Source organism: Pelobates fuscus, chromosome 6, assembly GCF_036172605.1.
Source record: "Pelobates fuscus isolate aPelFus1 chromosome 6, aPelFus1.pri, whole genome shotgun sequence".
Classification (NCBI taxonomy): domain Eukaryota; kingdom Metazoa; phylum Chordata; class Amphibia; order Anura; family Pelobatidae; genus Pelobates; species Pelobates fuscus.
This window is the reverse complement of record NC_086322.1, coordinates 19,381,942-19,397,679: the sequence shown is the minus strand read 5'-3', so window position 1 is coordinate 19,397,679 and position 15,738 is coordinate 19,381,942.

Here is a 15,738-nt window from a genome sequence, read left to right as displayed (position 1 = left end):
AGTGTGCGGGAGGTCGTTCCACAATTGCGGCGCTCTGTAGGAGAAGAAGGATCGGGCTGCTTTCTTTTTGTATTGAGGTAGACTAAATAAAGTGCTGGTACTGGATCTGAGGTTATAGGAGGTGGGAGCAGCCGGGGAGAGCATTCTGCTCAGGTAGGGTGGGAATTTCCCAGAAAAGCTCTTAAACACAAGGTTGGAAAGATGAAGGGTGCGTATGGATTCCAGCGACAGCCAGTTTAGTTCTATTAGCATGTCACAACGGTGGGTCCTGTAATTACATTGTAGCACAAATCATCAGACTGAGTTATACAATGTATTACGTTTATTAATGTGGGATTGTGGTGCAGATGCATATACTACATCCCCATAATCAATGATTGGCATCAGCATTTGCTGCACAATCTTTTCCTTTACTGTACTGTTATTACCCTACATTGAAAGATTATGTCCTTGAATATTCTCTTTTTGCAAGTATGCATCTAGTAGCTGTTTGAACATCTCTGATAAAACCACTTCTTCAGGCAGAGAATTCCACATCCTTATTGTTCTTACAGTAAAAAAAACTTTTCTTTGCCTTAGACAAAATCTTCTTTCTTCCAGTCTAAATGCATAACCTTGTGTCCTGTGTAAAGTCTGGTTTGTGAATAGATTTCCACACAATGGCTTGTATTGGCCCCGAATATATTTGTATAATGTTATCATATCCCCTCTCAGGCAACGTTTTTCTAAACTAAATAGGTTTACATTTTTTAATCTTTCTTCATAGCTGATTTGTTCCATTTCTTTTATTCATTTTGTAGCCCGCCTCTGCACTTTTTCTAGTGCCATAATATCCTTCCTTAGAACAGGTGCCCAAAATTGCACAGAATATTCAATATGTGGTCTTACCAGTGATTTATAAAGATGCAAAATGATGTTCTCATCCCGAGAATAAAGGCCCTTTTTCATGCATGAACATTCCTTACTGGCCTTAGCCACTGCTGATTGACAGTTCCAAAGATCATTGTGACAGTTTTGTCAGTGTATAGGAAGAGTTTTTTTTTTTGTGATACACTTTTCTACCTCTGTAAACTGGTCTTGGAGCACAGCCTCAAGTTGCAGTAGGTTGGATTTGCTCGCATAGATTACTGTGTCATCTGCGTACATGTGTACATTTGAGGATTTGCAGACATTAGGCAGATCATTTATAAATAATGTAAATAGTAGGGGGCTGAGAATGGAACCTTAGGAAACACCACACGTGACTGGGAGATGGAGGGAGTCGCTGTCAGAAATGGACACATATTGAGAGCGATCCGATACATACAATCTAAACCAGTTTAGCGAACAATCACCAATACCTGAGTTTTTGAGTTTGTGCAGTGGAATGTCGTGGTCTACTGTGTCAAAGGCCTTTGCAAAATCAAGGAAAATAGCTCCAGTTAGGTCTCCTTGTTCCATGCCAGTTTGGATGTCATTGCAAACTTTTAAGAGGGCAGTTGTAGTGGAGTGATTCTGGTGAAAGCCCGATTGAACAGTTGCGTATGGACACATTTTTCTAAGATTTTTGATGAGCAATGATATTGGGCGATAGTTAGAAAACAAAGTAGTGTCACCACTTTTATGGATAGGAACTACTCTCACAGTCTTAAAAAGTTTGGGTATGTATCCAGACACCAATGATTCGTTAATTAGGGTTACAACGGGTTTAGCATTTGCCGGTGCACTGAGCTTCAACAGCATTGCTGGGATTTGATCAGGTCCAGACTGGTTTTACATTTTTAGATTATTACGTTTTTTTTAATGACACTAATAGGTACAGGTCTAAAAATGAACTTGTCTAAATTGGGCCTTTGCAAATTTAGTGGGGCCTGATCCACATTTGTAGTTTCAGGATGCGTGTCATTTATTAGCTTGGCAATCAGGGCAGTGGAGCATCCGACAAAATAATTGTTAAAGGCATTTGCTACATCTAAGGGAAGTTGCAGGGTTTGGTTATCTACTTTGACAGTGGAGGGTTGGGAGAGGATTGGGGGAGTTTGTAATTTATTTAAGACTTTCCAAAAGTTTCTAGGGTTTGATAGGTTATTGTTCAGATTTTCAGAGAAATATTGGGATTTGGCCAATGTTGTTTGTTTTGTGCATATATTTCACCATTGTCTACATGCACAGTGATCATTCATAGGTCAGCTGTGATTCAGTTCATATGTGCTCCTTTTACTCTCACCTTACACAGCAGGGCATGCAAATTTCAAATTTGTAGGAGTTCAGACTGAAAGAATTCAACAGCATAGTCTAGATCTAGGACAATGTATAATCTGTGCCATGGGAGGTTCTTGATGTCATTAAGAAAGGATTCAAGATTACATTTTTTGAAGGACCTGGTGATATTAACCTTGGGAGAGGATTTAGTACGCAGTAAATTAAACAGTGATCACTGAAAGTGTTTGGGAGAACTCTGGCCTCCTGGATTCTATCAGGAGAAGTGGAGAGAATCCAATCGAGCAGGGTATGGTTATGGCTTTTAATGTTTATGCGAGTTGGGGAGGAGATTAATAGCGTTAGCTGCAGTCTTAAACAGCATGCAAGAACTATTATTTTTAGGAGGCAGCCAATCAATATTAAAATCTCCAAAGACCAACAGTTCACTTTGTGGGTTTTGAGCTATGGTTTCACAGAAGTGCTCTGTCAGATAGGGAATGCACAGGGGAGCTAGGTAGGCGGTAGATTCCTGCAACAATGATTGATTTACTGCACGGGATCTCAATTGTGCCAGAAAGGAAATCAAAGGTGGCAGGAGGACTAAAGTTTTGTAAGGGGAATGGAATTTTATTTTAATTTTTATTTTTTTATTTTATTTTATGGAATTGTCAACATAAATAACAATGCCTCCTCCTCTCTTTGCTCTGTCATTTCTAAAACATGAATACCCCTGTATTGCAATGGTGGAGTCTAATATTTTAGTAGTTATCCATTAATTATTGTTCAATCATAATGCCTTCAAGTTCACAATATTATAACATATGCTTGTGTTAATGATTGTAAATCTGCATTATAAAAGGGAATCAACAATTCCACAAATGTGAGTTTTCATACAAATAGAACCATTAAATATGGTGAATACAATGGCCTTGAATTCACATGATGCTGAGGCAGCCAATGTGCAGACTAGCTGAGCACCATGAGAAACGTATGCCACAAGAGCTGGAGTGCTAAACGTTGGTCAGCAGAGAGTGGTGGACATGCATTGTGGAAGATCTACAGTAAAGTGGTATAGCACCAGGGTCCTTTAATTGACATACACATAGACAGGGATACTTTAAATTCCAGCCTATTCACTGCTGGAACCTGACAATGTCTGCAAGGAGTGAGCTTATCTCTTTAACTGTATTTTCTCTTTAAATTTATTGGTCACAGATTGTTTTATGACAGGGTTTTAGTAATTGTTTCATGCATAAAGCCACAGTCTTGCATTGTGTAGCATCATGCAGTAAAGTGTGTGTGTGTGGGTGTGTGATGTGTTTGGGGGTATTATTACAGTATTTCAGGTATTATTACATTATTGGTTTGATTAAAAACTCAATATATATATTTAATTTTTTTAATAAGCTCTATATAAAGTGCATTGCATATATATATATAGTGATGTACCGAACTGTTCGCTGGCGAATAGTTCCTGGCGAACATAGCGTGTTCGCGTTCGCTGCCACGGGCGAACACATGCGCGGTTCGATCCGCCCCCTATTCGTCATCATTGAGCAAATTTTTACCCTGTGCCTCACGGTCAGCAGACACATTCCAGCAAATTAGCAGCAGACCCTCCCTTCCAGACCCTCCCACCTCCCTCCCAGCATCCATTTTAGATTCATTCTGAAGCTGCATCTTAGTGAGAGTTGGGAAAGTGTAGCTGCTGCTCATTAGATAGGGAAATTGATAGCTAGGCTAGGGTATTCAGTGTCCACTACAGTCCTGAAGGACTCATCTGATCTCTGCTGTAAGAACAGCACCCCAAAAAGCCCTTTTTAGGGCTAGAACATCAATCTGCTTTTTTTTTTTTTGTGTAATGTAATTGCAGTTGCCTGCCTGCCAGCTTCTGTGTCAGGCTCAGTGGATACTGTGCCCATTTGCCCAGTGCCACCACTCATATCTTGTATCGCAATAGCTTAAGCTTGACATTTAAAAAGAACATTTTTTTTCACTGTAATAGATTGAATAGCAGTTAGTTGTCTGCAAGCGTCTGGGTGTCAGGCCTTTAGCGTGTGCTCTGCCAACCTCAGCAAGTGTACTTTGCCACTCATATCTGGTGTCTTAATAGCGTGCATTTAAAACCCAAAAACTTTTTTCACTGTTATAGATTGAATAGCAGTTAGTTGTCTTCAAGCGGGTGTGTCAGGCCTACAGCGTGTACTCTGCAGACCTCTGCCAGTGCATTATGGCACTCATATCTGGTGTCACAATAGCATGCATTTAAAACCAAAAACCTTATTTCACTGTTATAGATTGAATAGCAGTTAGTTGTCTTCAAGCGGGTGTCAGGCCTACAGCGTGTACTCTGCCAACCTCTGCCAGTGCACATTGCCACTCATATCTGGTGTCACAATAGCGTGCATTTAAAACCCAAAAACTTTTTTCACTGTTATAGATTGAATAGCAGTTAGTTGTCTTCAAGCGGGTGTGTCAGGCCTACAGCGTGTACTCTGCAGACCTCTGCCAGTGCATTATGGCACTCATATCTGGTGTCACAATAGCATGCATTTAAAAACAAAAAACTTTTTTCACGGTTATAGATTAAATAGCAGTTAGTTGTCTGCAAGCGTCAGAAACTCACCCCCTTGCCCGGCGTCTGACACCTGGCTTGTCTGAACTATTAGCCCGCCAGCTTTTACCATACAAGCTGGTGGAGTCTGAGGCGTTCAAAAAATTTGTAGCTATTGGGACACCGCAGTGGAAGGTACCCGGCCAAAATTTCTTTGCACAAAAGGCAACCCCCAACCTGTACTCGACTGTGCAAAAGGAAGTAATGGCATGTCTGGCACACAGTGTTGGGGCTAGGGTCCATCTGACCACTGATACCTGGTCTGCAAAGCATGGTCAGGGCAGGTATATCACCCACACTGCGCATTGGGTAAACCTGCTGACGGCTGCCAAGCATGGAATGCATGGCTCTGCAGAGGAGTTGGTGACACCGCCACGACTTGCAGGCAGGCCTGCTGCCACCTCCTCTACTCCTCCTACTCCATACTCTTCCATAACCTCCTTGGCTGAGTCCTCTTCTGCTGCTGCGTCTTGCTCCACATCAACGGCATCCCCCCCCCCCCCCCCCCAGCTTCCCAGGTACTATTCCACATCCCTATTCTGCTCTGTGTCAGTTTGTATCAGGGATCCTTAGGATAGGTGTCAATCCATACCTGAGAAGTGACCCTATATAGGGGGAACAGTCCCTATTCTGCTCTGTGTCAGTGTGTATCAGGGGCTTTGAGGACAGGTGTCAATCCATATCTGCCAAGTGACCGTATGTAGGGGGAACAGTCTCTATTCTGCTCTTTGTCAGTGTGTATCAGGGATCCTTAGGATAGGTGTCAATCCATATCTGCCAAGTGACCCTATGTAGGGGGAACAGTCCCTATTCTGCTATGTGTCAGTGTGTATCAGGGGCATTGAGGACAGGTGTCAATCCATATCTGCCAAGTGACCCTATGTAGGGGGAACAGTCCCATTCTGCTCTGTGTCAGTGTGTATCTTGGGCTTTAAGGACAGGTGTCAATCCATATCTGCCAAGTGACCCTATGTAGGGGTAACAGTCTCTATTCTGCTCTGTGTCAGTGTGTATCATGGTCTCTGAGGACAGGTGTCAATCCATATCTGCCAAGTGACCCTATGTAGGGGGAACAGTCCCTATTCTGCTCTGTGTCAGTGTGTATCAGGGATCCTTAGGATAGGTGTCAATCCATATCTGCCAAGTGACCCTATGTAGGGGGAACAGTGCCTATTCTGCTCTGTGACAGTGTGTATCATGGTCTCTGAGGACAGGTGTCAATCCATACCTGCCAAGTGACCCTATGTAGGGGGAACAGTCCCTATTCTGCTCTGTGTCAGTGTGTATCAGGGGCTTTGAGGATAGGTGTCGATCCATATCTGCCAAGTGACCCTATGTAGGGGTAACAGTCTCTATTCTGCTCTGTGTCAGTGTGTATCATGGTCTCTGAGGACAGGTGTCAATCCATATCTGCCAAGTGACCCTATGTAGGGGTAACAGTCTCTATTCTGCTCTTTGTCAGTGTGTATCATGGTCTCTGAGGACAGGTGTCAATCCATACCTGCCAAGTGACCCTATGTAGGGGGAACAGTCTCTATTCTGCTCTTTGTCAGTGTGTATCATGGTCTCTGAGGACAGGTGTCAATCCATACCTGCCAAGTGACCCTATGTAGGGGGAACAGCCCCTATTCTGCTCTGTGTCAGTGTGTATCAGGGATCCTTAGGATAGGTGTCAATCCATATCTGCCAAGTGACCCTATGTAGGGGGCACAGTCCCTATTCTGCTCTTTGTCAGTGTGTATCAGGGACTTTGAGGACAGGTGTCAATCCATATCTGCCAAGTGACCCTATGTAGGGGGAACAGTCCCTATTCTGCTCTGTGTGAGGAGGAGGAATGGGAAATGAGTAGCTCGGCATCCAAACTTGTGCAAATGGGGTCTTTCATGCTGTCGTGCCTGTTGAGGGACCCTTGTATAAAAAGGCTGAAGGAGAACGACCTGTGCTGGGTGTCCACACTACTAGACCCCCGGTATAAGCAGACAGTGGCGAAAATAAATTAAAAAGTATGCTTTACACAGCGTATAAGGGTGATGTCACAGCACAACGGGAATCTAACAGGGGAAGAGGTGAAAGTCATCCTCCTCCTCCCACGACCACGCCATATCTGCCAAGTGACCCTATGTAGGGGGAACAGTCTCTATTCTGCTCTGTGTCAGTGTGTAACAGGGATCCTTAGGATAGTTGTCAATCCATATCTGCCAAGTGACCCTATGTAGGGGGAACAGTCCCTATTCTGCTCTGTGTGAGGAGGAGGAATGGGAAATGAGTAGCTCGGCATCCAACCTTGTGCAAATGGGGTCTTTCATGCTGTTGTGCCTGTTGAGGGACCCTCGTATAAAAAGGCTGAAGGAGAACGACCTGTACTGGGTGTCCACGCTACTAGACCCCTGGTATAAGCAGACAGTGGCGAAAAGAAATTAAAAAGTATGCTTTACACAGCGTATAAGGGTGATGTCACAGCACAACGGGAATCTAACAGGGGAAGAGGTGAAAGTCATCCTCCTCCTCCCACGACCACGCCATATCTGCCAAGTGACACTATGTAGGGGGAACAGTCTCTATTCTGCTCTATGTCAGTGTGTATCAGGGATCCTTAGGATAGGTGTCAATCCATATCTGCCAAGTGACCCTATGTAGGGGGAACAGTCCCTATTCTGCTCTGTGTCAGTGTGTATCAGGGTCTCTGAGCACAGGTGTCAATCCATATGTCAAGGTCAGGACCGGTGCTAGGATTTTTAGTTACACAGGCGAAGATGCATTTTGGTGCCCCCCACCCTCGTTTAAAATAAGGTTCATACAAACACAGAAATAATCATACAGAGACATACAGACACAGACAGAGACATACATGCATACAGAGACATGAAGGCATATAAAGACATACATACAGAGGCATACTGTCATACAGATACATACATACATACATACATACATACATACATACATACATACATACATACATACATAGACATACAGAAACATACAGAGACATCCAGGCATACAGACACATACATACATACAGGCATACACTGACATACACGCATACAGAGACATACCGTCATCCAGACACATACATATATACAGGTATACAGAGACATACAGGCATACAGACACATACGTACAAAGACATACAGGCATACAGACACATACATTTGTACATACAGAGACATACAGGCATACGGACACATACATTTGTACATACAGAGACATACAGGCATACAGAAACATACAGACACATACATTTTGTACAGAGACATACAGGCATACAGAAACATACATACAGAGACATACAGGCATACAGAGACCTACATGCATACATACATACATACAGAGACATACATACATACATACATACATACAGAGACATACACAATTACATACTTACATCAGTTCAATCTTGTCCCCTGGATGCATGCTGTCTGGCTCCTTGGAGTCCTGTCCTGCAGCCCAGCCCCATCACAGGGCGCCAGCTGCGCTGTGTGGTACACAGGGAGCAGGGATATGATGTCATTCATATCCTCGCCCCCTCCAACACATGGCGGCGGGCACCTGGTCGCAGGGGTTGCAGGGCTGTGACCCCTGCGACCGCGGTATGTACGCCAGTGCATGCAGATGCACACACACTTAAAGGACCACTACAGACACGCAGATCACATCAGCTCAATGAAGTGGTCTGGGTGTCCGGTCCCTCTAGTTTTAACCCTGCAGCTGAAAACATAGCAGTTTCAGAGAAACTGCTATGTTTCACCGAGGGTTAATCCAGCCTCTAGTGGATGTCTCACTGACAGCCGCTAGAGGAGCTTCCGCTATTCTAAAACACTGAACGTCCATAGGAAAGCATTGAGTAATGCTTTCCTATGGGCGGTTTGAATGCGTGCGCGGCAAGAGCATTCGGAGCTGAGAGGCGGAGGGATCCCCAGCGCCACGGGAGTCCGGCGCTAGAGAAAGGTAAGTGCTGAAGACACACACACTCTCACGAACAGATGCATACACACCAGCTAACAGACACACACATTTACTGACAGACACACTCAGCGACGGACATACACACACACTCACTTACAAAACATACACTCACTAACAGACATCAAACAGACTCACTAATACACACACAAACACACTCCGTAAGAGACACATAGTAACACACTCACTGACACTCACTAGCAGACACACTCACTGACATACTAGCAGACACACACACACTGACACTAGCAGACACACTCACTGACACTAGCAGACACACACACTGACACACTAGCAGACACACACACTGACACACTAGCAGACACACACACACTGACACTAGCAGACACACTCACTGACACTCACTAGCAGACACACTCACTGACACTCACTAGCAGAGACACTCACTGACACTAGCAGACACACACACTGACACTAACTAGCACACACACACACACACTGACACTAGCAGACACACACACTGACACTAACTAGCACACACACACACACACTGACACTAGCAGACACACACTGACACTCACTAGCAGACACACACACACACACTGACACTAGCAGACACACACACACACACACACACACACACTAACACATTTTTTTTTAAAATTTAATCCCCCAGCCTCCTTACCTTTTGGAGTGCTGAAGGGATTCCCTGGGGTCCAGTGGTGCTGCTGGGCTCCTGGGCGGGCGGGTAGGTGGGCGGGTAGGCAGGCTGGCTGGTTGGCGGGTAGGCAGGCTGGCTGGTGGGCTGGCTGGCGGGCACGCGCGCGAGGGAGCACTCTCCCATGTGTGCTTCCTCTTCAGCTCCCTCGCGCACCGCGTAGGGATGCCGGCGCCGGAAGATGACGTCATCTTCCGGCTCCAGTATCAGTATGCGGCGTGTGAGGGATCTGAAGAGGAAGCACACATGGGAGAGTGCTCCCTCGCGTGCCCGCAGAACCGGGCACTCGGCCACGCTACATTAGGTCGTCGGTTGGAGGGGAGCGCAGTGCGCTTCCCTCCTTCCGGTCAGCCTGATTTTGCGCCCCCAGGGCCGGTGCGCCCTAAGGCGGCCGCCTGGGCCGCCTTATGGTAGCGCCGGCCCTGGTCAAGGTGTCAATCCATATGTCAAGGTGTCAATATGTCATATGTCAGGTGTCAATCCATATCCATTGTGATTTAGGAATTAGGTGATTTATGCTTTTTATGGATTAAAACCAGACTCTGCATCAACTGTGTAATTTTCCATAGCAGTTTTGCCATGGATCCCCTCCGGCATGCCACAGTCCAGGTGTTAGTCCCCTTAAAACAACTGTTCCATCACTTTTGTGGCCAGAAAGAGTCCCTGTGGGTTTTAAAATTTGCCTGCCCATTCGCCCGGTTTGCGAACGTTTGCGGAAGTTCCAGTTTGGGAACCGAAAATTTTGTGTTCGCGACATCACTATATATATATATATATATATACATACACAATGCACTTTATATAGAGCTTATTAGAAAAAAAAATGTTTTTAATCAAACCAATAATGTAATAATACCTGAAATACTGTAATAATACACCCACACACATCACACACACTTTACTGCATGATGCTACACATTGTGTGTGATGTGTTTATATATATATATATATATATATATATATATATATATATATGCAATCCACTTAATATAGAGCTTATTAAAAAAATATATATATATGCTTATTTTGAGTTTTTAATCAAACCAGAAATTTAATAATACCTGAAATACTGTAATAATGCCCCCAAACACATCATACACACACACTCACACAAACCCACACACATACACATCACACACTTTACTGCATGATGCTACACAATGCAAGACTGTGGCTTTATGCATGAAACAATAACTAAAACCCTGTCATAAAGCAATCAGTGACCAATAAACTTAAAGAGAAAATACATTACATATGTATACACTTTGCTACAGAGCCTTGTGAATTGTATCTGCCATTGGAGAAATATACTGTTATGCTTCCTATCAGGGCCGGCCTTAGGCATTTAGACGCCCTGTGCGAAAAATCTTCACAGCGCCCCCCCCCCCCCGTCATCCATGTATGCTGTTATGTTTGTGTTGTCTGTGTATGTAATAGTACGTGTGATGACTGTGTGTGATATGTATGCTATGTGTGATATTTGTAATGGGTATATTAACAGTGTGTGATATGCGTGTATTGGTTGTATGTGACACACACACACACACACAGAGTCAGGCAGCCATACACACACAGGAAGACATCCACACACACACAAGCAGACAGTCATACACACACACACAGGCAGACAGTCATACACACACACACACACACAGACACACAAAGGCAGACAGTCATACACACAGACACACACAGACACACACAGGCAGACAGTCAGTCATACACACAGACACACACAGAGGCAGACAGTAATACACACAGACACACACACAGTCATACACACAGAGGCAGACAGTCATACACACACACACACACACACACACACACACACACACGCAGACAGTCATACACACAGACACACACAGACACACACAGGCAGGCAGTCATACACACAGAGGCAGACAGTCATACACACAGAGGCAGACAGTCATACACACAGAGGCAGTCATACACACAGAGGCAGTCATACACAGTCACACACACAGAGGCAGACAGTAATACACACAGACAAACACACAGAGGCAGACAGTAATACACACAGACACACAGTGGCAGACAGTAATACACACAGACACACAGTGGCAGACAGTCATAAACACACACGCAGACAGTCATACACACACACACACACACGCAGACAGTCATACACACACACACACAGACAAACACACAGGCAGATAGTCACACACACAGAGGCAGACAGTAATACACACAGACAAACACACAGAGGCAGACAGTAATACACACAGAGGCAGACAGTTATACACACACACACACGCAGACAGTCATACACAGGCAGATAGTCATACACACAGAGGCAGACAGTCATACACACAGACACACACACAGAGGCAGACAGTCATACACACAGACACACAGAGGCAGACAGTCATACACACACAGACAGTAACACACAAACACACACACACAGAGGCAGACAGTCATACACATAGGCAGAGAGTCACACTCACCTGACAATCACACAGTTACCTGTGGAGTTAATTGTGGAGGCAGTGCAGCTCCTGGTGACTGTTTGGTGGGGAAGCAGGGACTCCTTCCTGCTTCCCCTGCAGCAGTTTTCCGGCGCTTTTAGCTCCGCCCCCGCCGCACGGTAAGCTCCGCCCCCGCTGCAAATTAAAAAAAAATAAATAAATAAAATCGTCTGTGCGGCCGCACGGCGCCCCCTGCTCCATGGCGCCCTGTGCGGCCGCACAGCTCGCACACCCCTAAGGCCGGCCCTGCTTCCTATGGATTTGGAGTGGAACTCAACTGCAGAATAGTGTTTGAGGAAATGATGAGAGTGTAGGTTGATGGGAAGGTTCCTGTAGACTTAAGGAACACGATATAGAGATAGTTTGATGAGAAGAGTTCATGTAGCTTTAAGGAACACGACATGCAGAATAATGTGATGAGGAGAGTTCCTGTAGCTTTAAGGAATAATATAAGAAGGTAGTTCGTTGAGATGACTTCCTGTAGCTTTAAGGAATAATATAAGAAGGTAGTTCGTTGAGACGACTTCCTGTAGCTTTAAGGAATGCAATAAGAAGGTAGTTCATTGAGACTGGTTCCTGAAGCATTAAGGAATACAATAAGATGGTAGTTCGTTGAGACGGGTTTCTGAAGCTTTAAAGGGACACTATAGTCACCTGAACAACTTTAGCTTAATGAAGCAGTTTTGGTGTATAGAACATGCCCCTGCAGCCTCACTGCTCAATCCTCTGCCAGTTTGTTTTTTTCATGCAGGCTCTGTCAATCATAGCCAGGGGAGGTGTGACTAGGGCTGCATAAACAGAAACAAAGTGATTTAACTCCTAAATGACAGTGAATTGAGCAGTGAAATTGTAGGGGAATGATCTATACATTAAATCTGCTTTATTTAGCTAAAGTAATTTAGGTGACTATAGTGTTCCTTTAAGGAACCCGAGTGGAATTAGTGTCTTGTATCATAATACAGAGAGAATGCAGAGGAGTAATCTGCGAGGATAAGTTCATGTATGAATTACAGAGATAGGTTTTCCATTAATAGTACTCAGATGGCACATTGAGGTGCCAGTAGAAAGGAATAGCCCAATATTTACTTGCTGTAAGTTGGCGGTTTTAACAAGAAGAGTATTCCAAAGGTAATCCGAGTCAAGGTAAGGAGAATGGAGATCAGCGGTTTAAACAGTCCAGGTTCAGTACACGTAGTCAGTAGATCAGTCAGTAGAGAAGGGGGTGTGTCATTGGTCCGTGAACCCGGAAGTGTCAGGTATCGACAAGTCTGCTAGTTAAGTTCTGACAGTACCCTCCCCACCCCCCCACCCCCAAAGAGCACACACCGGGTGCTATCATCTTGGCTTAGATGGGTAACGTTTATGGAATCGGTCAGCATGAACAACAGAGGAATTCTCCCAAGTATCTTCATCAATGCCATAACCTTTACATCTTATAAGATATTGTAAGGAGCTACGGTGGATTCTATAATCTTCTGGACTTCATATTCTTCTTCACCTTGTACAATGATCGGATCAGGATTAGTTACCACAACCCTGTGGAAAGGATCAGGAAGATAAGGTTTCAATAATGACACATGAAAAACAGGATGAAGCTTGACTGTGGGAGGAAGTTTCAATTTAACAGCATTGTCGTTGATTATAGATTCGTATAGATACGAAAAGAACCAAGGAATAGGGAACTGAGCTTCTTTGAAGAACGGTTAGTAGTGATATTCTTAGATGAAAGCCATACAAAAAGTCATTAATTTTATATTTAGGAGGAGGATTTATTTTAGTATCCGCAAACCCTTTGTGACTACACAATGCAGATTCAAGGTTTGTTCGTGATTTGAGGAACAAAGAGGACATGGAAGTGTTTAGATGTAGAACCGATGTCACTGGGAAATGAAGAGGGATGAAACCCATAATTTGAGAAAAACGGAGACATTTTACTACTGGTGTGGATTGAATTGTTGTAGGCAAATTCAGCCATTGGTAACCAGGTAATCCAATCATCTTGAAGATGAGTACAATAACAATGTAAATATTGTTCCAGACATTGATTGACTCATTCTGTTTGCCCATTAGTTTGGGGATGATATGCAGAGGAAAGTTTATGTTGAATCCGAAGAGAAGAACATATCTCCTTCCAGAATTTGGAGGTGAATTGAGTTCCTCTATCTGAGATGATTTCTTCAGGGAGTCCATGGAGTTTAACTATATTATCGATGAATATTCCTGAAAGTTCAGATGATGAGGGTACTTTCTTTAATGGAAGAAAATGAGACATCTTAGTGAATTGATCTACAAGAACTAATATGGTAGTGAAAGTTTGAGATGGAAGGAGTTCCACCAAAAAATCCATAGAGATGGATTGCCAAGGCCTTTCAGGAATAGGTAAGTTCATTAGTAACCCGTAAGAGTGATGATGTTCAGGTTTAGATCTTTGACAAATTGAACAAGATTTGACATGAGATTCTACAGTTTTATCTTGGCGAGGCCACCAATAATATCTGGTAGATAATTTGAGAGTCTTTTTAATACCTGGATGGCCTGCGAGAGGAGAGTCATGAATCATCTTAAGAAATTTCTCTTGAAGAATTGGGGGTATATAAATTATGTTATTAAAATAGAAGACCCCCTCTTTCTTGACTAGTTTATGATGTGATGGTGATTCAAGCTCTTTTTTCAGATTTCTTATTTTATCATAGAGGGATGACATGATCCCAATGAAAGTGACTGGAGAATTTTTGAGTATAAGAAGGTTTTCAATAGAAGAAGCATGGGGAATCCTAGAAAGAGTGTCTGCTTTCTTGTTCCTAGAGCCTGATCTGTACACAATTAGTGATGTACCGAACGGTTCGCTGGCGAATAGTTCCTGGCGAACATAGCATGTCCGCGTTCCCCACGGTGGGCGAACATATGTGCGGTTCGATCCACCCCATATTCATCATGATTGAGTAAACTTTGACCTTGTGCCTCACAGTCAGCAGACACATTACAGCCAATCAGCAGCAGACCCTCCCTTCCAGACCCTCCCACCTCCTGTACAGCATCCATTTTAGATTCATTCTGAAGCTGCATTCTTAGTGAGAGGAGGGACAGTGTAGCTGCTGCTGATTTGATAGGGAAATGGATAGCTAGGCTAGTGTATTCAGTGTCCACTACAGTCCTGAAGGGCGCATCTGATCTCTGCTGTAAGGACAGCACCCGAAAAAAGCCCTTTTTAGGGCTAGAACATCAGTCTGCTTTTTTCCTGTGTAATCTAATTGCAGTTGCCTGCCTGCCAGCTTCTGTGTCAGGCTCACAGTGGATATTGTGCCCACTTGCCCAGTGCCACCACTCATATCTGGTGTCACCATAGCAGGCATTTAAAATCAAAAAAAGTTTTTGACTGTAATATAATAGCAGTCAGTGTCCTTCATAAGTGTGTGTCAGGCCTACAGCGTGTACTCTGCCAACCTCTGCCAGTGCACAGTGCCACTAATATCTGGTGTCACAATAGTTTGCATTTAAAAACAAACAAACTTTTTTCACTGTTATAGATTGAATAGCAGTTAGTTGTCTTCAAGCGGGTGTGTCAGGCCTACAGCGTCTACTCTGCCAACCTCTGCCAGTGCCACTCATATCTGGTGTCACAATAGATTGCATTTAAAAACAACAAAAAGTTTTTGACTGTAATCTAATAGCAGTCAGTGTCCTTCAAGCGGGTGTCAGGCCTACAGCGTGTACTCTGCCAACCTCTGCCAGTGCACAGTGCCACTCATATCTGGTGTCACAATAGCTTGAATTTAAAAACAAAAAAGTTTTTGACTGTAATATGATAG